Here is a 23,624-nt window from a genome sequence, read left to right on the forward strand (position 1 = left end):
TGCCTCTCTTCCACATATCTGGCACCTCCTCTGGTCGCCTCATGTCTCCGGAGAAGATGCTAAACCTGGAGAGGTGCAATGAGAGAAATTAAGAACTCAGGTTACACCCTGCCAACAAATGTCCTAGCCATGCCAATACTACTACTGAGATCAATAGCAATACTTTGGTTACACTTAAGATTGTTCATGAAGTGAGAACAGTGAGTTCACCGGGGAGGACAACATGCATGTGGATTTGTGGCTTGTGGCATATTTGGCCTTCTAAAATTAATGGAAGATGGAGGTAGTAATAGTGAGTTTCTGGATTAGTATATTGGCAAAGGAGTTGAAAGTATTAATGATCATGGCATTTATTATGATGAGCTGATTAAAGATCTGATTCAAGATCTACACATTATCAGCCAATAAGAATACTCCCACCACACATCATGCAAGGAAGTATTGCATTTGAGATTACATGAGGTACTGTGCTTTTGCACAGTGGAGGTGCTTGGCTCAAGAACAATGGCATCAAAAAATTAGAGAAAATACATGTTAAAGTTCATACAAAGGACATAAGTCTTCTGATTGGCTGTAACGTTGGATCGTCTGCAATCAACCCTGCTGCTATCATCCGCATTACCACAGTGAATATCCTGTCCAAAGAAGCACAGACGGAGACATAGGTGAAATTACTATTGAGAGTTGTGGTGCAATGTGACTTCTTTACAGCACTCAGGTTGGCGAGCGAGGCGAGCCACACCAAGACGAAGTAAGCTACTCAAATAACCATTATCATCCGTCACCATTTCAAATCAAATCAAATTTTATTTGTCACATACAGTGGGGAGAACAAGTATTTGATACACTGCCGATTTTGCAGGTTTTCCTACTTACAAAGCATGTAGAGGTCTGTAATTTGTATCATAGGTACACTTCAAATGTGAGAGACGGAATCTAAAACAAAAATCCAGAAAATCACATTGTATGATTTTTAAGTAATTAATTTGCATTTTATTGCATGACATAAGTATTTGATACATCAGAAAAGCAGAACTTAATATTTGGTACAGAAACCTTTGTTTGCAATTACAGAGATCATACGTTTCCTGTAGGTCTTGACCAGGTTTGCACACACTGCAGCAGGGATTTTGGCCCACTCCTCCATACAGACCTTCTCCAGATCCTTCAGGTTTCGGGGCTGTCGCTGGGCAATACGGACTTTCAGCTCCCTCCAAAGTTTTTCTATTGGGTTCAGGTCTGGAGACTGGCTAGGCCACTCCAGGACCTTGAGATGCTTCTTACGGAGCCACTCCTTAGTTGCCCTGGCTGTGTGTTTCGGGTCGTTGTCATGCTGGAAAGCCCAGCCACGACCCATCTTCAATGCTCTTCCTGAGGGAAGGAGGTTGTTGGCCAAGATCTCGCGATACATGGCCCCATCCATCCTCCCCTCAATACGGTGCAGTCGTCCTGTCCCCTTTGCAGAAAAGCATCCCCAAAGAATGATGTTCCCACCTCCATGCTTCACAGTTGGGATGGTGTTCTTGGGGTTGTACTCATCCTTCTTCTTCCTCCAAACACGGCGAGTGGAGTTTAGACCAAAAAGCTATATTTTTGTCTCATCAGACCACATGACCTTCTCCCATTCCTCCTCTGGATCATCCAGATGGTCATTGGCAAACTTCAGACGGGCCTGGACATGCACTGGCTTGAGCAGGGGGACCTTGCGTGCGCTGCAGGATTTTAATCCATGACGGCGTAATGCAGGGTTCTTCAATTCTGGTCCTGGAGGGCCGAAACACTTCTGTTTTTTATTTCTACCTGGTAGTTAATTGCACTCACCTGGTGTCCCCGGTCTGAATTAGCCCCTGATTAGAAGGAGAGGATGAAAAACAGAGGTGTTTCGGCCCTCCAGGACCGGAATTGAAGAACCCTGGCGTAGTGTGTTACTAATGGTTTTCTTTGAGACTGTGGTCCCAGCTCTCTTCAGGTCATTGACCAGGTCCTGCCGTGTAGTTCTGGGCTGATCCCTCACCTTCCTCATGATCATTGATGCCCCACGAGGTGAGACCTTGCATGGCGCCCCAGACCGAGGGTGATTGACCGTCATCTTGAACTTCTTCCATTTTCTAATAATTGCGCCAACAGTTGTTGCCTTCTCACCAAGCTACTTGCCTATTGTCCTGTAGCCCATCCCAGCCTTGTGCAGGTCTACAATTGTATCCCTGATGTCCTTACACAGCTCTCTGGTCTTGGCCATTGTGGAGAGGTTGGAGTCTGTTTGATTGAGTGTGTGGACATGTGTCTTTTATACAGGTAACAAGTTCAAACAGGTGCAGTTAATACAGGTAATGAGTGGAGAACAGGAGGGCTTCTTAAAGAAAAACTAACAGGTCTGTGAGAGCCAGAATTCTTACTGGTTGGTAGGTGATCAAATACTTATGTCATGCAATAAAATGCAAATTAATTACTTAAAAATCATACAATGTGATTTTCTGGATTTTTGTTTTAGATTCCGTCTCTCACATTTGAAGTGTACCTATGATACAAATTACAGACCTCTACATGCTTTGTAAGTAGGAAACCTGCAAAATCGGCAGTGTATCAAATACTTGTTCTCCCCACTGTACACGTGTTTAGCAGATGTTATTTCGGGTGTAGCGAAATGCTTGTGCTTCTAGCTCCGACAGTGCAGTAATATTTAAGAAGTAATATCTAACAATTTCACAACATATACCCAATACACACAAATCTAAGTAAGGAATGGAATTTAAGAATATATACATATATGGACAAGCAATGACAGAGCGGCTGTCACGCTCGTCAAACACAGTGGACCAAGGCGCAGCGTGATATGCGAACATACTTTTATTTATATTCACCCACACGAAAAAAAAAAAAAACGATACGTGACGTCCTTGGTTTACAACACAAAACCAACACGGAACAAGATACCACAAAACACTGTGGAAAACAGGCTGCCTAAGTATGGTTCCCAATCAGAGACAACAAGCAACAGCTGACACTCGTTGCCTCTGATTGAGAACCACCCCGGCCAACACAGAAACACATGAGCTAGATAAAGAACCTAGAACACAAACACATAGAAACTACACACCCTGGCTCAACATAACAGAGTCCCAGAGCCAGGGCGTGACAGCGGCATGGACTAAGATACAGTAGAATATTATAGAATGCAGTATATACATATGAGATGAGTAATGCAAGATATGTAAACATTATCAAAGTGATTAGTGTTAATTTCTTAAAGTGGCCAGTGATTTCAATAGGCAGCAGCAGCCTCTAATGTGCTAGTGATGGCTATTTAACAGTCTGATGGCCTTGAGATAGAATATGTTTTTCATTCTCTCGGTCCCAGCTTTGATGCACCTGTACTGACCTCGCCTTCTGGATGATAGCGGGGTGAACAGGCAGTGGCTCGGGTGGTTGATGTCCTTGATGATCTTTTTGGCCTTCCTGTGACATTGGGTGCTGTAGGTGTCCTGGAGGGCGGTTAGTTTGCCCCCGGTAATGCGTTCGGCAGACCGCACCACCCTCTGGAGAGCCCTGCGGTTGCGGGCGGTGCAGTTGCCGTACCAGGCGATGATACAGCCCGACAGGATGCTCTCAATTGTGCATCTGTAAAGGTTTGTGAGGATTTTAGGTGCCAAGACAAATTTCTTCAGCCTTCTGAGGTTGAAGAGGCTCTGTTGCGCCTTCTTCACCACACTGTCTGCGTGGGTGGACCATTTAAGTTTGTCAGTGATGTGTAAGCCAAGGAACTTGAAGCTTTCCACCTTCTCCACTGCGGTCCCGTCGACGTGGATAGGGGGGTGCACCCTCTGCTGTTTCCTGAAGTCTATGATCATCTCCTTTGTTTTGTTGACGTTGAGTAAGAGGTTATTTTCCTGGCACCACACTCCCAGAGCCCTCACCTCCTCGCTGTAGGCTGTCTCGTCATTGTTGGTAATCAAGTCTACTACTGTTGTGTCGTCTGCAAACTTTATGATTGAGTTGGAGGCGTGCTTGGCCATTCAGTCATGGGTGAACAGGGAGTACAGGCGGGGGCTGAGCACGCACCCTTGTGGGGCCCCAGTGTTGAGGATCAGCGAAGTGGAGATGTTGTTTCCTACCTTCACCACCTGGGGGCGGCCCGTCAGGAAGTCCAGGACCCAGTTGCACAGGGCGGGGTTCAGACCCAGGGCCTCAAGCTTAATGATGAACTTGGAGGGTACTATGGTGTTGAATGCTGAGCTATAGTCAATGAACAGAATTCTTACATAGGTATTCCTCTTGTCCAGATGGGATAGGGCAGTGTGTAGTGTAATGGCGATTGCATCGTCTGTGGATCTATTGGGGTGGTAAGCAAATTGAAGTGGGTCTAGGGTGACAGGTAAGGTAGAGGTGATATGATTCTTGACTAGTCTCTCAAAGCACTTCATGATGACAGAGGTGAGTGCTACGGGGCGATAGTCATTTAGTTCAGTTACCTTTGCTTTCTTGGGTACAGGAACAATGGTGGCCATCTTGAAGCATGTGGGGCAGCAGACTGGGATAGGGAGAGATTGAATATGTCCGTAAACACACCAGCCAGCTGGTCTGCGCATGCTCTGAGGACGCGGCTAGGGATGCTAGGGCAGCCCTGCGGGGGTTAACATGCTTAAATGTCTTACTCACGTCAGCCACGGAGAAGGAGAGCCCACAGTCCTTGGTAGTGGGCCGCGTCAATGGCACTGTGTTATCCTCAAAGCGGGCGAAGAAGGTGTTTAGCTTGTCTGGAAGCGAGACGTCGGTGTCGGCGACGTGGCTGGTTTTCCTTTTGTAGTCCGTGATTGTCTGTAGACCCTGCCACATATGTCTCAGGTCTGAGCCGTTGAATTGCGACTCCACTTTGTCTCTATATTGATGTTTTGCCAGTTTAATTGCCTTGCGGAGGGAGTAGCTACACTGTTTGTATTCTGCCATATTCCCAGTCACCTTGCCATGGTTAAATGCGGTGGTTCGCTCTTTCAGTTTTGCCATCTATCCACGGTTTCTGGTTAGGGTAGGTTTTAATAGTCACAGTGGGCACAACATCTCCTATACACATCCTGATAAACTCAGTCACCGTTTCAGTGTATTATTCAAAATTATTTTCGCAAGATACCCGGAACATATCCCAGTCCGCGTGATCAAAACAATCTTGAAGCGTGGATTCCGACTGGTCAGACCAGCATTGAATAGTCCTTAGCACGGGTACTTCCTGTTTGAGTTACTGCCTATAGGAAGGGAGGAGCAAAATGGAGTCGTGGTCAGATATGCCGAAAGGAGGGCGGGGGAGGGCCTTATAACCATCCCGGAAGTTCAAATAGCAATGGTCAAGGATTTTAGCAGCCCAAGTACAACAGTCGATATGTTGATAGAACTTAGTCAGCCTAGTCCTCAAATTTGCTTTGTTAAAATCCCTGGCTACAATAAATGCAGCCTCAGGATATGTGGTTTCCCGTTTGCATAAAGTCCAGTGAAGTTCTTTGAGGGCCGTCGTGGTATCGGCTTGATGGGGGATATACACGGCCGTGACTATAACCGAAGAAAATTATCTTGGGAAATAATAAGGTCGGCATTTGATTATGAGGTATTCTAGGTCGGGTGAACAAAAGGACTTGAGTTCCTGTATGTTACTACAATTACACCATGAGTCCTTAATCATGAAACACACACCTTCGCCCTTCTGCTTCCCGGAGAGATATTTATTTCTGTCTGCGCGATGAACTGAGAACCCATCTGGCTGGTACGATTTCCACAGAATATCCCCAGAGAGCCATGTTTCCGTGAAACAAAGTATATTACAGGCCCTGATGTCTCTCTGGAAAGAAATCCTTGCCCTGAGCTCGTCGACTTTGTTATCCAAAGACTGAACATTAGCGAGTAGTATACTTGGAAGCGGTGGGTGGTGTGCGCGCCTCCTAAGTCAAACCAGCAGGCCGCTCCGAGTGCCTCTCCTCCGCCGGCGATGTTTTGGGTCAGCAGCTGTAATCAGTTCAATTGCCCTGGGGAGAGCAAACAAAGGATCTGCTTCGGGAAAGTCGTATTCCTGGTCGTAATGCTGGTGAGTTACCGCCGCTCTGATATCCAATAGTTTTTCCCGGCTGTATGTAATGATACAAAACACTTTCTGAGCTAATAATGTAAAAAGTCATACATAAAAAAAAAAAAATACTGCAAAGTTTCCTAAGAGCTAGTCGTGAGGCCGCCATCTTCGTCGGCGCCAGGAGTGAGGTAATTTGTCTCCCCTTCATGAACTTTACAATTATTTTTTAAATTACCTTCATGAAATGATTATGATAGTTGAAAAATTTCACAGAATGGTGCTGAAACATCATCCCTTCGTCCTGTTACAGGTTCTTCCACAATTATAACACCCCAAACAAGCATTGTGGAAACGAAGTTGTCATTATTTGTTTTAGTGCTCACGCAAACATACTGGTCAGTAAGCACGTTTCCATTCACAGTTTTTCTACGAGTAAAGTCATACAGTATAACAAATTAAACAACGACAGCTGTGATGGAAACAGGACATTTCGGTACAATTGTATAAATGCAGACAGAAAATGTGTTCGTTCCGTTCGACATAGTGGGATCTGTTTGTGTTGGTAGGATTAATGATTGCAAGAAATGGCGGTGGAAACGCTTTTTATGCGCAAATATTGATATAATAACCATCATATCGAAGTAAACTTGGGGTCACGCGATGATATGGTGTATTGTCCTCCCACGAAACCATGCAGTTTATTAGGCTACAGATGAAATAAGATGATGAACTTGACAGGGTGGTGAAAGTGTGTGGTGATGAGCTTGATGCTCCTTTCCAATAAATATCGAGGGTCTTATTCTGATGACATGATGATTGTTGCATGACTGCCGTTTGACAAATAAAAATATTCTTGCTCTTATCCATAATAATCTCATCATGTAGACTAGCCTACCCACACTGTATCTGCAAACTGTTGGCTAGAGCACATGTGCCAAGACCAGAGTATGCACATTTGCTATTTAACGCAACAGTTTTTGTGAGAAATCTATTGGTAGAGTTGAAAATGCGATGAAAACACATTGAACTTTTGATTTTTATTCGGTACATGAAAACATAAGCAAAAAATATATATTTTGTGTGCACTACGTCATCACACACTGATTTTTATCCGTGTCACGGTTTCGGCCGAGGCTGCTCCTCCTCCTGGTTCGGGCAGGCTTCGGCGGTCGTCGTCCCCGGAGTACTAGCTGCCACCGATCTATGTTTCATGTTCGTTTGGTTTTGTCTTGATGTTGTACACCTGTGTCTTGTTAGTCCTCGTTAGTGTCCTATTTAGTTCTCGTTGTGTGTGTTGTCTTTGTGTGTGATTGCTCTTCTGTTTTGTGTTGGAGCTACGTACTTCCCTCCAGTGTTTTGGAGAGGTTTTTCGCACATGTTAGTGCACCGTTTGTTTGACGCCTGTGTGCGCCGTTATTTCGCCTTCGGGCTTATTGTGCTTGTTTTCTACGTGAATATTGCACTAAAGTCTTTTGGACTGAGCTTCTGCGTTCTGCGCTTGATTCATGCACCACACCCACCTTCAGCACCCCTTGACAGAATCACACACCAAAATGGAATCAGCAGGATCTGCAGTTGCACCTGAGTTGCTCGAGGAGCATGTTCGCGGCCAAGATGACCAGATACGACAACTGGGGACCGCTCTACAGGACGTCATCAACACCCTGCACCGATGGGAGGCCAGCGGGGTACCCACACCTCCACCTACCCTGCCAACCCCATCGGCCGGTCCACCAGTCCCAGGTCCGGAACCCAGGGGGATTCGGCTCTCGCTCCCGAGGGCGTATGACGGAACAGCTGCCGGGTGTCAGGGGTTCCTCCTGCAGGTGGAGCTCTACCTGGCCACTGTACACCCGGTGCCCTCGGGACACGAGAGCGTTTCCGCCCTCATCTCCTGTCTCACGGGCAAGGCGTTGGAGTGGGCTAACGCCGAGTGGAGGAAGATGGACGCCAACACCATCTCCTACGTCGAGTTCTCCCACCGCTTCAAGGCCGTGTTCGACCATACTCCTGAGGGCAAAGCGGCGGGGGAGCGTCTAGTCCACCTGAGACAGGGGAGGAGGAGCGCACAGGCATTTGCTCTAGAGTTCCGGACTCTAGCGGCGGACGCAGGGTGGAATGAACGGGCCCTCATCGACCATTTTCGATGTAGCCTACGGGAGGACGTTCAACGTGAGTTGGCCTGCAGGGATACCCATCTCACCTTCGACCAGTTGGTCGATATGTCCATCCGTCTGGACACCCTGCTGGCCACCCGTGGACGTCCCCGAGGGGGTCCGTCCATTCCGCCCTCCGGCACCTCCGAGCCGAGCCCTATGGAGCTCGGGGTGCCGGCGCTAGAGAAAGGAGGAGGAGGAGCCCGAGGGGGCCTGTCTCCTGCACCAAGTGCGGTCGTGGAGGGCACACTGCGGCCAGGTGCTGGGGAGGGTTCTCCTGGGGAGAAGACAACAGGCCACGCACTGGGGGGCCTCCCAGGTGAGTAGACGTCCCACTTACCCAGAGCTTTCTGTTGCGCACTTTTGTATACCTGTGTGTTTTCCACAGGTTGCACCTCATTCCCAGCATAAGGCGCTAGTAGATTCAGGCGCAGCTGGGAATTTTGTTGATCGGAAGTTTTGTTTAGATTTAGGGATCCCTCTCCTACCTGTTGACAAACCTTTTCCCGTTCATGCCTTAGATAGCCGCCCGTTGGGGTCGGGGTTGATTAGGGAGATCACAGCACCACTTAGGATGTGTGCGCAGGGGGGTCATGAAGAGGCTATACAGCTGTATCTGATCGACTCTCCTGCGTACCCAGTGGTGCTGGGAATTCCCTGGTTAAGCACCCATAACCCTGCTATTTCGTGGCAACAGAGGGCTCTCGATGGGTGGTCTGCTCAGTGCGAGGGGAGATGTCTGGGTGTTTCCGCGGGGGCGACTTCGGTGGAAAGTCCAAACCAAGTGCCCGCACTGCACATTCCGCCTGAATATGGGGATTTAGCTCTCGTGTTTAGTAAAACTAGGGCGACGCAGTTGCCTCCTCATAGACAGGGGGATTGTGCGATTGATCTCCAGGCAGGAGCAGCGCTCCCACGGAGCCACGTGTATCCTTTGTCTCAAGAGGAGAGAAAAGCTATGGAGACTTACATAGCCGAATCTTTGAGACAGGGATACATTCGGCCCTCCACTTCTCCCGCCTCCTCAAGCTTATTTTTTGTGAAGAAGGAAGATGGAGGGTTGCGCCCGTGCATTGATTACCGTGGTCTCAATCAGATTACTGTGAAATACAGTTATCCACTCCCTCTGATTGCGACCATGACAGAGTCATTGCATGGAGAGCGGTTTTTCACAAAATTGGATCTCAGGAGCGCGTATAACTTGGTGCGCATTAGGGAGGGCGACGAATGGAAGACAGCGTTTAGTACCACGTCAGGTCATTTCGAATATCTCGTCATGCCATATGGGTTGATGAATGCTCCATCAGTCTTCCAATCCTTCGTAGATGACATTTTCCGGGATATGCAGGGACAAGGGGTGGTCGTGTACATTGATGACATTCTGGTGTACTCGTCTACCCGAGCCGAGCATATAACCCTGGTGCGTCGTGTATTGAGGAGGCTGTTGGAGCACGACCTATATGTCAAGGCAGAGAAATGTCTGTTTTTCCAGGAGTCGGTCTCCTTTTTGGGTTATCAGTTGTCCGCGTCAGGGGTGAGAATGGAGGTGGATCGTGTGTCCGCTGTGCGTAATTGGCAAACTCCAACCACTGTAAAAGAGGTGCAGCAGTTCTTGGGCTTTGCGAATTACTACCGGAGGTTTATCCGGGGGTTTTGGACAGGTGGCAGCTCCCATCACGTCCCCTTCTGAAAGGGGGGTCCGGTGCACCTGCAGTGGTCAGCTGATGCGGACAGGGCCTTTAGGAGACTGAAGGACCTGTTTACGTCGGCTCAGGTGCTGGCGCATCCGGATCCCGCATTACCCTTTCAGGTTGAGGTAGACGCGTCTGAGGCTGGTATAGGGGCCGTTCTCTCTCAACGGTCCGGCACGCCACCTAAACTCCGCCCCTGTGCTTTTTACTCAAAAAAGCTCAGCCCGGCGGAGCGTAACTATGACGTTGGGGACAGGGAGCTGTTAGCTGTAGTTCAAGCCCTTAAGGTGTGGAGGCATTGGCTTGAGGGGGCTCAACACCCTTTCCTCATTTTGACTGACCATCGGAACCTGGAGTACATCCGGGCAGCGAGGAGACTGAACCCTCACCAGGCTCGATGGAGTATGTTTCTCACCAGGTTCGTATTTAAAATCACGTACATCCCTGGGTCCCAGAATGGTAAGGCAGATGCGCTGTCCCGGCGGTATGACACGGAGGAGAGGTCCGTTGAGCCTACTCCCATACTACCGGAGTCTTGCCTTGTGGCACCGGTGGTGTGGGAGGTCGATGCCGAAATCGAGCGGCGTTGCGTACCGACCCCAGCCCTCCACAGTGTCCTGAGGGTCGGAAGTACGTTCCGCTCGAGATTCGGGATCGACTCATTTACTGGGCTCACACGTCACCCTCCTCTGGACATCCGGGTATTGGCCGGACAGTGCATTGCCTTAGCACTAAATACTGGTGGCCCACTTTGGCTAGGGATGTGAGGGTTTATGTCTCCTCCTGCTCGGTGTGCGCCCAGTGTAAGGCGCCCGACATCTGCCCAGGTGTAAGTTACAACCCCTGCCCGTTCCACAACGACCATGGTCCCACCTCTCGGTGGATTTTGTGACAGACCTTCCCCTCTCTCAGGGGAATACCACCATCCTGGTCGTTGTGGACCGGTTCTCTAAGGCCTGTCGTCTTCTCCCCTATGTCGGGTCTTCCTACTGCCCTACAGACCGCTGAGGCCCTATTTACCCACGTCTTCCGGCATTACGGGGTACCCGAGGATATAGTGTCTGATCGAGGCCCCCAGTTTACCTCCCGTGTTTGGAGAGCGTTCATGGAGCGGTTGGGGGTCTCGGTTAGCCTTACCTCAGGGTACCACCCGGAGAGTAACGGGCAGGTAGAACGTGTCAACCAGGATGTGGGTAGGTTTCTGAGGTCGTATTGCCAGGGCCGGCCGGAGGAGTGGGCATGGTACATTCCCTGGGCCGAGATGGCCCAGAACTCTCTCCGCCACTCCTCTACCAACCTAACCCCCCTTCCAATGTGTGTTAGGTTACCAGCCGGTTCTGGCACCTTGGCAGCAGAGCCAGATCGAGGCCCCTGCGGTGGATGATTGGATGAGGCGCTCGGAAGAGACGTGGAACGCTGCCCACGTCCACCTGCAGCGGGCCGTCCTTCGTCACAAGGCGAGCGCCGATCTCCACCGCAGTGAGGGGCCGGTGTACGCACCCGGAGATCGAGTCTGGCTCTCTACCAGAAACCTACCCCTCCGCCTGCCCTGCCGGAAGCTGGGTCGGCGGTTTGTAGGGGCCCTTTAAAGTCCTGAGAAGATTGAACGAGGTGTGTTATAGGTTACATCTACCTGTTGAGTATAAGAATATTAACCCCTCGTTCCATGTGTCTCTTCTCAGGCCGGTGGTAGCTGGTCCACTCCAGGACAATGAGATAGGGGAGACGCCTCCGGCCCCACTGGACATCGAGGGGGCTCCGGCGTACACCGTTCGGTCCATCTTGGACTCAAGACGCCGGATGGGGGGGTCTCCAGTATCTCGTGGAGTGGGAGGGGTACGGCCCGGAGGAGCGGTGCTGGGTGCCGCGGAGGGACATCCTAGACCCATCTCTCCTGTCGGAGTTCCACCGGGACCATCCCGCGCGCCCTGCTCCGCATCCTCCTGGTCGTCCCCGAGGCCGGGGGTCGGCGCACGGCTGGAGCCGCGCGTCAAGGGGGGTACTGTCACGGTTTCGGCCGAGGCTGCTCCTCCTCCTGGTTCGGGCAGGCTTCGGCGGTCGTCGTCCCCGGAGTACTAGCTGCCACCGATCTATGTTTCATGTTCGTTTGGTTTTGTCTTGATGTTGTACACCTGTGTCTTGTTAGTCCTCGTTAGTGTCCTATTTAGTTCTCGTTGTGTGTGTTGTCTTTGTGTGTGATTGCTCTTCTGTTTTGTGTTGGAGCTACGTACTTCCCTCCAGTGTTTTGGAGAGGTTTTTCGCACATGTTAGTGCGCCGTTATTTCGCCTTCGGGCTTATTGTGCTTGTTTTCTACGTGAATATTGCACTAAAGTCTTTTGGACTGAACTTCTGCGTTCTGCGCTTGATTCATGCACCACACCCACCTTCAGCACCCCTTGACAATCCGCAACAAGTCAGTTTGATGGACACACCACTGTTGGGAAAATGCGCATATTTTCTTTGTGCATATTTTAGAATATTTGAAAGAAAATCTTTCGCCAATTGGATGGAAATGTAGCTAGTGACATACAGATCTATTATCTAGGTAAAATTATTGACTGCAAGCCTGAAGCACTATGACCGGAAGCATGACATTGACAACATTGTTTGAAAATGTCTTAAATTGTGGGAATTATAGGCTGTACAAATACAGGTAACTGCCAAAATAAAGGAAACACTTGAGTAAATTAGAGATACAAAGTATATTGAAAGGAGGTACTTCCACACAGGTGTGGTTCCTGAGTTTTTAAGCAATTAACATCCCACCATGCTTAGGGTCTCATATAAAAATGCCCAGTTGCCCATTATTTTGGCTACCATTGGTAGAAGAAGAGATCTCAGTGAAAGAGGGGTCTCAAAGGAGCATAGGTGGTTAAAGGGTGTGTGTCACCAGATATCAACCCAATTGAACACATATGGGAGATTCTGGAGCGGCGCCTTTGACAGCGTTTCCCACCACCATCAACAAAACATCAAATTATGGAATTTCTTGTGGAAGAATGGTATCACATCCCTCCAATAGAATTTCAGACACTTGTAGAATCTATGCCAACGCGCATTGAAGCTGTTCTGGCGGCTCGTGGTGGCCCAACGCCCTATTAAGATCCTTTATTTTGGCAGTTACCTGTATGTGTGTGTGGCCTGAGCGCATACCCATCAAGAGAGATGGGGCGGGGTGGCTGAAGAGTGAGGAACTTTGGCGTAGACCTGGTGGGTTTCAGTACTTCCAGGTGTTTGATCCCTGAGTCAGGCTGTTCAACGGTTGCAGGCTCTGACTGATGGGGTGGATCCCAGTTGATGCTGTTAATCTCATCCTCCAACTCCTCGCTGAGGCAGGGAGGAGAAGGGAGTCATTAAAATAGTGTGGACTTAGTGAAGACGGGGCTAGCAAGTGTTTGTATTATGAACTAAATCTTCTAAATCCAAATGATGAAGTGGGATACGACATCATTATTAAGTACATATCAATAACATAATTAAACATCCTTAAGAGTCTACTGACGCACCTGTGCATCAATCTAAATAACATAATAAAAAAATCCCCATCAAAATCCGTCAGTTTAAGCGAGAGATACACTATATATACAAAAGTATGTGGACATCCCTTAAAATTAGTGGATTTGGCTATTTTAGCCACACCCGTTGCTGACAGGTGTATAAAATTGAGCACACAGCCAAGTAATCTCCATAGACAAACATTGGCAGTAGAATGGCCTTACTGAAGAGCTCAGTGACTTTCAATGTGGCACCGTCATAGGATGCCACCTTTCACACAAGTCAGTTCGTCAAATTTATGCCCTGCTAGAGCTGCCCCAGTCAACTGTAAGTGCTGTTATTGTGAAGTGGAAACGTCTAAGAGCAACAACGGTTCAGCTGCGAGCTCACAGAACAGGACCGCCGAGTGCTGAAGCACGTAGGGCGTAAAAATCGTCTGTCCTCAGTTGCAACACTTACTACATAGTTCCAAACTGCCTCTGGAAGCAACGTTAGCACAAGAACTGTTCGTCGGGAGCTTCATGAAAAAAGTGGTGTAAAGCTCGCTGCCATTGGACTCTGGAGCAGTGGAAACGCGTTCTCTGGAGTGATGAATCACGCTTCACCATCTGGCAGAATCTGGGTTTGGCGGATGCCAGGAGAACGCTACCTGCGCCAATGCATAGTGCCAACTGTAAAGTTTGGTGGTGAAAGAGGAATAATGATCTGTGGCTGTTTTTAATGGTTTGGGCTAAGCCCCATAGTTCCAGTGAAGGGAAAGCTTAACGCTACAGCATACAATGACATTCTAGATGATTCTGTGCTTCCAACTTTGTGGCAACAGTTTGGGGCTGGCCTTTCCTGTTTCAGCATGACAATGCCCCCGTGCACAAAGTGAGGTTCATACAAAAATGGTTTGTCGAAATCGGTGTGGAAGAACTTGACTGGCATGCAAAGAGCCCTGACCTCAACCCCATCGAACACCTTTGGGATGAATTGGAACGCCAACTGCGAGCCAGGCCTAATCGCCCAACATCACTAATGCTCTTGTGGCTGAATGGAAGCAAGTCCCCGCAGCAATGTTCCAACATCTAGTGGAAAGCCTTCCCAGAAGAGTGGAGGCTGTTATAGCAGCAAAAAGGGGACCAACTCCATATTAATGCCCATGATTTTGGAATGGGATGTTCCACAAGCAGGTGTCCACATACTTTTGGTAATGTAGTATATCTATGGGCTACTTCTCAATCCACCGCATCTGCCTATGTCAGCCTTCCGCATCTGTGGTGGAAGGTGGCCGAGCTACACCAGTGTTTGTCAGACCATGAGACATCCCCAAAATTGGTCTTCTCATGAAAATGTCTGTAGTGTCTGAACGGTTTGGAATACAAATACTCTATGGAAAGATGAGACTCTCACAGACACGATGGTGTTCTCCGTTTTGCTCTACGAACCCCACAAGCCCGACGGGACTGTCACAGTCACTAGCCCATTCAAGCTTAACATCCTTGTCATTTATCGCCCTCCAGGTTCCCTTGGAGAGTTCATCAATGAGCTTGACGCCTTGATAAGTTCCTTTCCTGAGGATGGCTCACCCCTCACAGTTCTGGGTGACTTCAACCTCCCTACGTCTACTTTTGACTCATTTCTCTCTGCCTCCTTCTTTCCACTCCTCTCCTCTTTTGACCTCACCCTCTCACCGTCCCCCCCTACTCACAAGGCAGGCAATACGCTTGACCTCATCTTTACTAGATGCTGTTCTTCTACTAATCTCACTGCAACTCCCCTCCATGTCTCCGACCACTACTTTGTATCCTTTTCTCTCTCGCTCTCCTCCAACACTACTCACTCTGCCCCTACTCAGATGGTAACGAGCCGTCGCAACCTTCGCTCTCTCTCTCCCGCTACTCTCTCCTCTTCCATCCTATCATCTCTTCCCTCTGCTCATTCCTTCTCCCTCCAATCTCCTGATTCTGCTTCCTCAACCCTCCTCTCCTCCCTTTCTGCATCCTTTGACTCTCTATGTCCCCTATCCTCCCGGCCGGCTCGGTCCTCCCCTCCTGCTCCGTGGCTTGACGACTCATTGCGAGCTCACAGAACAGGGCTCCGGGCAGCCGAGCGGAAATGGAGGAAAACTAGACTCCCTGCGGACCTGGCATCTTTTCACTCCCTCCTCTCTACATTTTCTTCATCTGTTTCTGCTGCTAAAGCCACTTTCTACCACTCTAAATTCCAAGCATCTGCCATCTTTGCCATCTTCTCCCCCCTTCTCCCTCTCTGTGGATGACTTCGTCAACCATTTTGAAAAGAAGGTTGACGACATCCGATCCTCGTTTGTTAAGTCAAATGACACTGCTGGTCCTGCTCACACTGCCCTACCCTATGCTTTGACTTCTTTCTCCCCTCTCTCTCCAGATGAAATCTTGCAACTTGTGACGGCCGGCCGGCCGCTCAACAACCTGCCCGCTTGACCCTATCCCCTCCTCTCTTCTCCAGACCATCTCCGGTGACCTTCTCCCTTACCTCACCTCGCTCATCAACTCATCCTCGACCGCTGGCTATGCCCCTTCCGTCTTCAAGAGAGCGAGAGTTGCACCCCTTCTCAAAAAACCAACACTCGATCCCTCTGATGTCAACAACTACAGGCGAGTATCCCTTCTTTCTTTTCTCTCCAAAACTCTTGAGCGTGCCGTCTTTAGCCAACTCTCTTGCTATCTATCTCAGAATGACCTTCTTGATCCAAACCAGTCAGGTTTCAAGACTGGTCATTCAACTGAGACTGCTCTTCTCTGTGTCACAGAGGCTCTCCGCACTGCTAAAGCTAACTCTCTCTCCTCTGCTCTTGTCCTTCTAGACCTGTCTGCTGCCTTTGATACTGTGAACCATCAGATCCTCCTCTCCACCCTCTCTGAGTTGGGCATCTCCGGCGCGGCTCACTCTTGGATTGCGTCCTACCTGACCGGTCGCTCCTACCAAGTGGCGTGGCGAGAATCTGTCTCCGCACCACGTGCTCTCACCACTGGCGTCCCCCAGGGCTCAGTTCTAGGCCCTCTCCTATTCTCGCTATACACCAAGTCACTTGGCTCTGTCATATCCTCACATGGCCTCTCCTATCATTGCTACGCAGACGACACACAACTCATCTTCTCCTTTCCCCCTTCTGATAACCAGGTGGAGAATCGCATCTCTGCATGTCTGGCAGACATATCAGTGTGGATGACGGATCACCACCTTAAGCTGAACCTCGGCAAGACGGAGCTGCTCTTCCTCCCGGGGAAGGACTGCCCGTTCCATATTCTCGCCATCATGGTTGACAATTCCATTGTGTCCTCCTCCCAGAGTGCAAAGAGCCTTGTCATCTCCCGTCTGGATTACTGCAACTCGCTGTTGGCTGGGCTCCCTGCCTGTGCCATTAAACCCCTACAACTCATCCAGAATGCCGCAGCCCGTCTGGTGTTCAACCTTCCCAAGTTCTCTCACGTCACCCCGCTCCTCCGCACACTCCACTGGCTTCCAGTTGAAGCTCGCATCTGCTACAAGACCATGGTGCTTGCCTACGGAGCTGTGAGGGGAAAAGCACCTCCGTACCTTCAGGCTCTGATCAGTCCCTACACTCAAACGAGGGCATTGCGTTCATCCACCTCTGGCCTGCTGGCCCCCCTACCTCTGCGGAAGCACAGTTCCCGCTCAGCCCAGTCAAAACTGTTCGCTGCTCTGGCACCCCAATGGTGGAACAAGCTCCCTCACGACGCCAGGACAGCGGAGTCACTCACCACCTTCCGGAGACACTTGAAACCCCACCTCTTTAAGGAATACCTGGGATAGGATAAAGTAATCCTTCTACCCCCCCCTTACCCCACCCCACCCCCCAAAAAAATAATATATATATAATAATAATACACATTGTAAAGTGGTTATCCCACTGGCTATAAGGTGAATGCATCAATTTGTAAGTCGCTCTGGATAAGAGCGTCTGCTAAATGACGTAAATGTACATGTAAATGTAAGTCGGTACCGCCGATGTGCCAACTTCTGTCTGTAGCGTCCAAACCGTTTGGACTACAAACTAATATGACTACGACCCCCACAAGTGTCACGGGACTCATCTGAAGGTAACCCAGTACCAGTTTAAAAAATGAATGGAAGTATGGAGCTAGTTTTAAAAAGGGGTTAAATATGTGTCCAAAAAACAAAAATATTTCCTGAGCTTTCTTATTTCTCCTAGATGAGTCCCGTGACACTTGTAGGGGTCATAGTCATATTAGTTTGTAGTCCAAACGGTTCGGACGCTACAGACAGAAGTTGGCACATCGGCGGTACCGACTTCAGACGAGTCCTGTTGGGCTTGTGGGGTTCGTAGAGCAAAACGGAGACACCTCAAAACCTTATTTTTTAGGATTTTTTTTTGACTGTCTGTTTTGCCATTTATGAATGTGCCATTCAATGTGTTTCTATGGGCTATAGTAGTAGAGGTCAAATTCAATATTTTATCAAAAAAATAAAAATAAGTATATACCTACAGGGGTAGTAAAATTCAAAATCCAATAGCTAAATGATCCATGGTATGACCATCTTAAAACAATTCCATGTTATCTTAGTAGAACCACTTAGTAGTCCCTAATCCCTAGTCCCTCATCTCCATGTTATTGTCTTATTTTTAAAAAATTCCCCCTTTGTTTTCTCACATAGCATATGTCAATCATGTAACCTTTTGTAATAGATTAGCTCCTCTCGCAGCATGAACACTTGGGCTTTGAGTTCATTCCTTTCCTGCAGGACGTCTTGTAGATCCTGGAGGGTGAAGCGGGGCCTGTCAGACTCCTTCTGGTCCAGGGCATCAGGCGCCTCCTCCTGCTCCTCATCACACAGGGGGAGAAGCGGAGGACTCTCTTCTGACTCAAAGCACTCTCCCAGGAATTCATGGTTACCTCTGCATTCCGCCCAAAAATAATTGTGCACGATGGAGGCTGCTGATGCTGGTACCAAGGACTGGATTTGGGACATAGCATGGTCACTTTCAGTACTGAGAAAGATGTATTTATGGTGGGTGGCAACAATATTCAATAACCAAATCTACAAAAATGACTTACCCTCCTTGGGTGGGAGTAATATTATTATGTTCTTGTCAATAGTGAAGTTCCAACCCTGTCTCTATGTAATTTGCATATAAACTTAACTCCATGAGGAAAAGCTTATGGATACGTAATGCCGTGTTAAAGGGAAATGTAATAGACTAGATCAGGGAGGGGGTTGACGCTGTGGTTGCCTTGGCCGGCATTGGTGTAGGCACTGTCATCACAGACTCTGAGGGGGGCGGTTCCTTCTCGGCTGCCCCCTTCCTGTACAGCTCCCACTCTTGACGCTCCTCCTTCAGCCTGGCCACCTCCTGCTGCAGGGCCCCAAGCTCCTGCTGGCGAGCCTGGGACATAGCCTCGAGCTCAGCCTTCTGCTGGATCACTGCCTTGCCCTGAGCCTCCACCACACTGATCCTGTGCCGCAGGTCCAGGTTGATCTTCATCAGACGGTGCTGCTGCAGCTGAAGCTATGAGGGGAGGAAGAAGTCCATTTAATCCTACTTTGTGTAATGAATGATACTGTAATTACATTTACATTTTACATTTTACATTTTAGTCATTTAGCAGACGCTCTTATCCAGAGCGACTTACAGTTAGTGAGTGCATACATTTTCATACTGGCCCCCCGTGGGAAATCGAACCCACAACCCTGGCGTTGCAAACGCCATGCTCTACCAACTGAGCTACAGATGGCCTAAATGAGAGCAATATGGCAGAAACTAAGAAGTAAAAGGCTTGAAAAGGATCATGGTCAGAGAATGAGTGAAGCCTCACGTAATGAACTGATGGAAACACTCTGAGGGGTCCAGATTGTTGGTGGAAGTTGTTGTCGTTCTCAGGCATGTGAACAAAAGAAAGCCCAGGGAGTGTGAACCATCTATGTGCTGGAGCATTAGGCTACAGACAGTAGGAGGCCTAGGGGGGAGGAGTTATGTAGATCAGGGTGTGTGGAATGCTACTAGAAGGAAAGAGACAAGCCTCACAGCCTCCAGGTCCTCGTTCTTAATCCCGGATCTCATCCTTCTGTTTGTCTACCACCTCCTTTAGCTTCTTCATCACCTGACGCTCTCTCTCTGACACGCCTGTCCAAGAGATACACACATACAGCTTAACACAAACATGTATCAGCACATACTGTTGTAAATAAAAAACAACTGTGATAATGTAACAGATAGAACTAATACTGCTGAAATAATGTTTCTGAACTTAAATACTTCAGAATGTTATGTAGCTTTATACAGAGCATTACCAATAGACAGTAACACTATACAGTGGGGAGAACAAGTATTTGATACACTGCCGATTTTGCAGGTTTTCCTAATTACAAAGCATGTAGAGGTCTGTAATTTTTATCATAGGTACACTTCAACTGTGAGAGACGGAATCTAAAACAAAAATCCAGAAAATCACATTGTATGATTTTTAAGTAATTAATTTGCATTTTATTGCATGACATAAGTATTTGATCACCTACCAACCAGTAAGAATTCCGGCTCTCACATACCTGTTAGTTTTTCTTTAAGAAGCCCTCCTGTTCTCGACTCTTTACCTGTATTAACTGCACCTGTTTGAACTCGTTACCTGTATAAAAGACACCTGTCCACACACTCAATCAAACAGACTCCAACCTCTCCACAATGGCCAAGACCAGAGAGCTGTGTAAGGACATCAGGGATACAATTGTAGACCTGCACAAGGCTGGGATGGGCTACAGGACAATAGGCAAGTAGCTTGGTGAGAAGGCAACAACTGTTGGCGCAATTATTAGAAAATGGAAGAAGTTCAAGATGACGGTCAATCACCCTCGGTCTGGGGGCGCCATGCAAGATCTCACCTCGTGGGGCATCAATGATCATGAGGAAGGTGAGGGATCAGCCCAGAACTACACGGCAGGACCTGGTCAATGACCTGAAGAGAGCTGGGACCACAGTCTCAAAGAAAACCATTAGTAACACACTACGCCAGGGTTCTTCAATCCTGGTCCTGGAGGGCCGAAACACCTCTGTTTTTCATCCTCTCCTTCTAATCAGGGGCTAATTCAGACCTGGGAAAACCAGGTGAGTGCAATTAACTACCAGGTAGAAATAAAAAACAGAAGTGTTTCGGCCCTCCAGGACCAGAATTGAAGAACCCTGCACTACGCCGTCATGGATTAAAATCCTGCAGCGCACGCAAGGTCCCCCTGCTCAAGCCAGTGCATGTCCAGGCCCGTCTGAAGTTTGCCAATGACCATCTGGATGATCCAGAGGAGGAATGGGAGAAGGTCATGTGGTCTGATGAGACAAAAATATAGCTTTTTGGTCTAAACTCCACTCGCCGTGTTTGGAGGAAGAAGAAGGATGAGTACAACCCCAAGAACACCATCCCAACCGTGAAGCATGGAGGTGGGAACATCATTCTTTGGGGATGCTTTTCTGCAAAGGGGACAGGACGACTGCACCGTATTGAGGGGAGGATGGATGGGGCCATGTATCGCGAGATCTTGGCCAACAACCTCCTTCCCTCAGGAAGAGCATTGAAGATGGGTCGTGGCTGGGCTTTCCAGCATGACAACGACCCGAAACACACAGCCAGGGCAACTAAGGAGTGGCTCCGTAAGAAGCATCTCAAGGTCCTGGAGTGGCCTAGCCAGTCTCCAGACCTGAACCCAATAGAAAAACTTTGGAGGGAGCTGAAAGTCCGTATTGCCCAGCGACAGCCCCCGAAACCTGAAGGATCTGGAGAAGGTCTGTATGGAGGAGTGGGCCAAAATCCCTGCTGCAGTGTGTGCAAACCTGGTCAAGACCTACAGGAAACGTATGATCTCTGTAATTGCAAACAAAGGTTTCTGTACCAAATATTAAGTTCTGCTTTTCTGATGTATCAAATACTTATGTCATGCAATAAAATGCAAATTAATTACTTAAAAATCATACAATGTGATTTTCTGGATTTTTGTTTTAGATTCCGTCTCTCACAGTTGAAGTGTACCTATGATAAAAATTACAGACCTCTACATGCATTGTAAGTAGGAAAACCTGCAAAATCGGCAGTGTATCAAATACTTGTTCTCCCCACTGTATCTAAATGGTAAAGGAATTCAGTCTTAAATAGCAACCACAAAGCGTTTACAGTCAACAGTATATTTACCAGAGAGCTTTTTCATCTCATGTCACGCATACATGATATTTAATGTCTCTGTATATGTTGATTTGACCTGTGTTTCTAGGTTATGTGTGTTTTGTGTGACCAGCACCTCCAGAACTTCCAGAACCCGGACCACTTTGGACATCAGCCGCAGCAAAGCCTAGCACCCAAACTGATCGATAATGCATTCAAACTCCTGACCCACGACCGCGGCAATGTCATAGACGTCCACAACGGTCAACTCCAGCGGATTTTTGTCCAGGGCTATTCCGAAATCTTCCATGGCTGTTCCTCCTCTCCGAATGTAACCTAACAGTTTCTGTTAATCCGAAATCAACAAGTATAGTTCTCTATATTCTGATTCTGAATCTCTTGCAGTACAATATAGGCCTACTTCTTCCTGCTAGTCTTTCCTATAGCCTACGGCTAAAACCCCTAAAATGTTTTCAACGATTTGAATGTATTTTCTAAAATTATGATGTAGCCTGTTTCTAAATTAGATTCCCCGAACAGCGCAATCCAATCCCTTTTATGAGCTAACAGTAGTTTAGGCCTATGGCATAAATGCGCATGTGAAGTTATTCCAGGACTAAATCACCTCGAGCTCAACATTTAAATGGACTGGACAATAACGGTACATTTTGCGACTAAAGACACCATTCTAGCTAGCTGACCACCGATTTTCATTGCAATTTATGTAACTTAAATTAGGTTGTGAGTTTTCAAAAAAGTTATATATATATACACACATTTTGTGGGACACGCTGTATATTGTAAAATTCGACTGCGCAACAGACCACACAATTTAATATCCAACTTTTTACTTTTTAAATATAGCTAACAGATTTTCTGATGTTGCTAGCTTAGTTGCTAAATGTTGATAGAACTGCTAAGTAAGCAAAAATGAAAGACATTTTAAGCGTTAGATAATACATATCACGAAAACAGCTGAATGTTGTCAAGCTTTACCGTATCAAAATTGGAGTCCTCTGAAAATTAATTTTGAATTTTGAACCATGAACTTTTTGACACCTATCACTGTTGGCTATATTTAATCTTACAACAGCTACATAGAGGCAGTATTTAGTCAAATGTTACAATGTATGCATCAATATTAAACTAATTGGGACACTAATTTTCATTACAGATAACATCAAACAAAAAACGTGAGTACACTTTGTTATTGTGAAAACTTTCATCATCACCTTTCAATGCCTTAGCTTTGAAATGTACATTTGTATATATATTCAGATTGAGTTATCTTTCTAAAAGTTTTATAGTATGCCAAGTTATTTAGCTACATGTATTTACCACCACAGCATGGAGAAAGTCAAGAGGAAGCAGTGGAGTGAGGTGGACATGTTCCATGCCATGGAGGACTGCGGGGCAGGGATGGCTCTCCGCCAGGCTGCCAAGATTAGGCATCTTTTGTTTTTAGGAGATTACCACGTGTATGTGAATTTTATCTGCTAGTAACAGTTTTATTTTCTTATCTACCAAGGTGCATGGTGTACCTCGGCAGACCCTGGCGGACAGGCTGAGCGGCCGGGTGACCAATGGTTGTCGCAGTGGACCACCCACATTGCTTGCACCAGAGGATGAAAATTATCTGGTGCAGTACTGTATCTACTGCGGCAGCCATGGGTTCCCCTTCACCAGACAGAGGCTGATGAAATACACCGACAAAATACACAGGTATTTGGTGTTCTATGGGTTTATGTATGTAGAATGCTGGACTGACTGTTCTCAATATGTGTGATGTAAATGTGGATGTGTATGGTGATGCCAAAACAAACAGTTTCATCCTGGATGGACAATTATATATTCTATTCTATTGCAGGTTTCGGCACCCAGGGGAAACAATCCCACCACTGGGGAAGAGGTGGTGGGAAATGTTCAGGAGGAGGCACAAGAACCTGAGCATGACACCTGGACAGAGGGAGAGCTGAGTGTGCCACACGTCCGACGATGGACACCTTCTTCACTTCTTATGAGAAGCACTTGGAGGAGAGTGGGTTGAGGGAGAAACCCAGACAAATCTATAACTGCGATGAG

The 23,624-nt window shown here is 47.8% G+C and overlaps 1 pseudogene; it reads right to left on the reverse strand.

The window, feature by feature from the left end:
- Positions 1-59: 59 nt before the first annotated feature.
- Positions 60-21,852, reverse strand: LOC121583974 (annotated as a pseudogene).
- Positions 21,853-23,624: the final 1,772 nt, after the last annotated feature.

This window comes from Coregonus clupeaformis, chromosome 16 (genome assembly GCF_020615455.1).
Source record: "Coregonus clupeaformis isolate EN_2021a chromosome 16, ASM2061545v1, whole genome shotgun sequence".
Classification (NCBI taxonomy): Eukaryota; Metazoa; Chordata; class Actinopteri; order Salmoniformes; family Salmonidae; genus Coregonus; species Coregonus clupeaformis.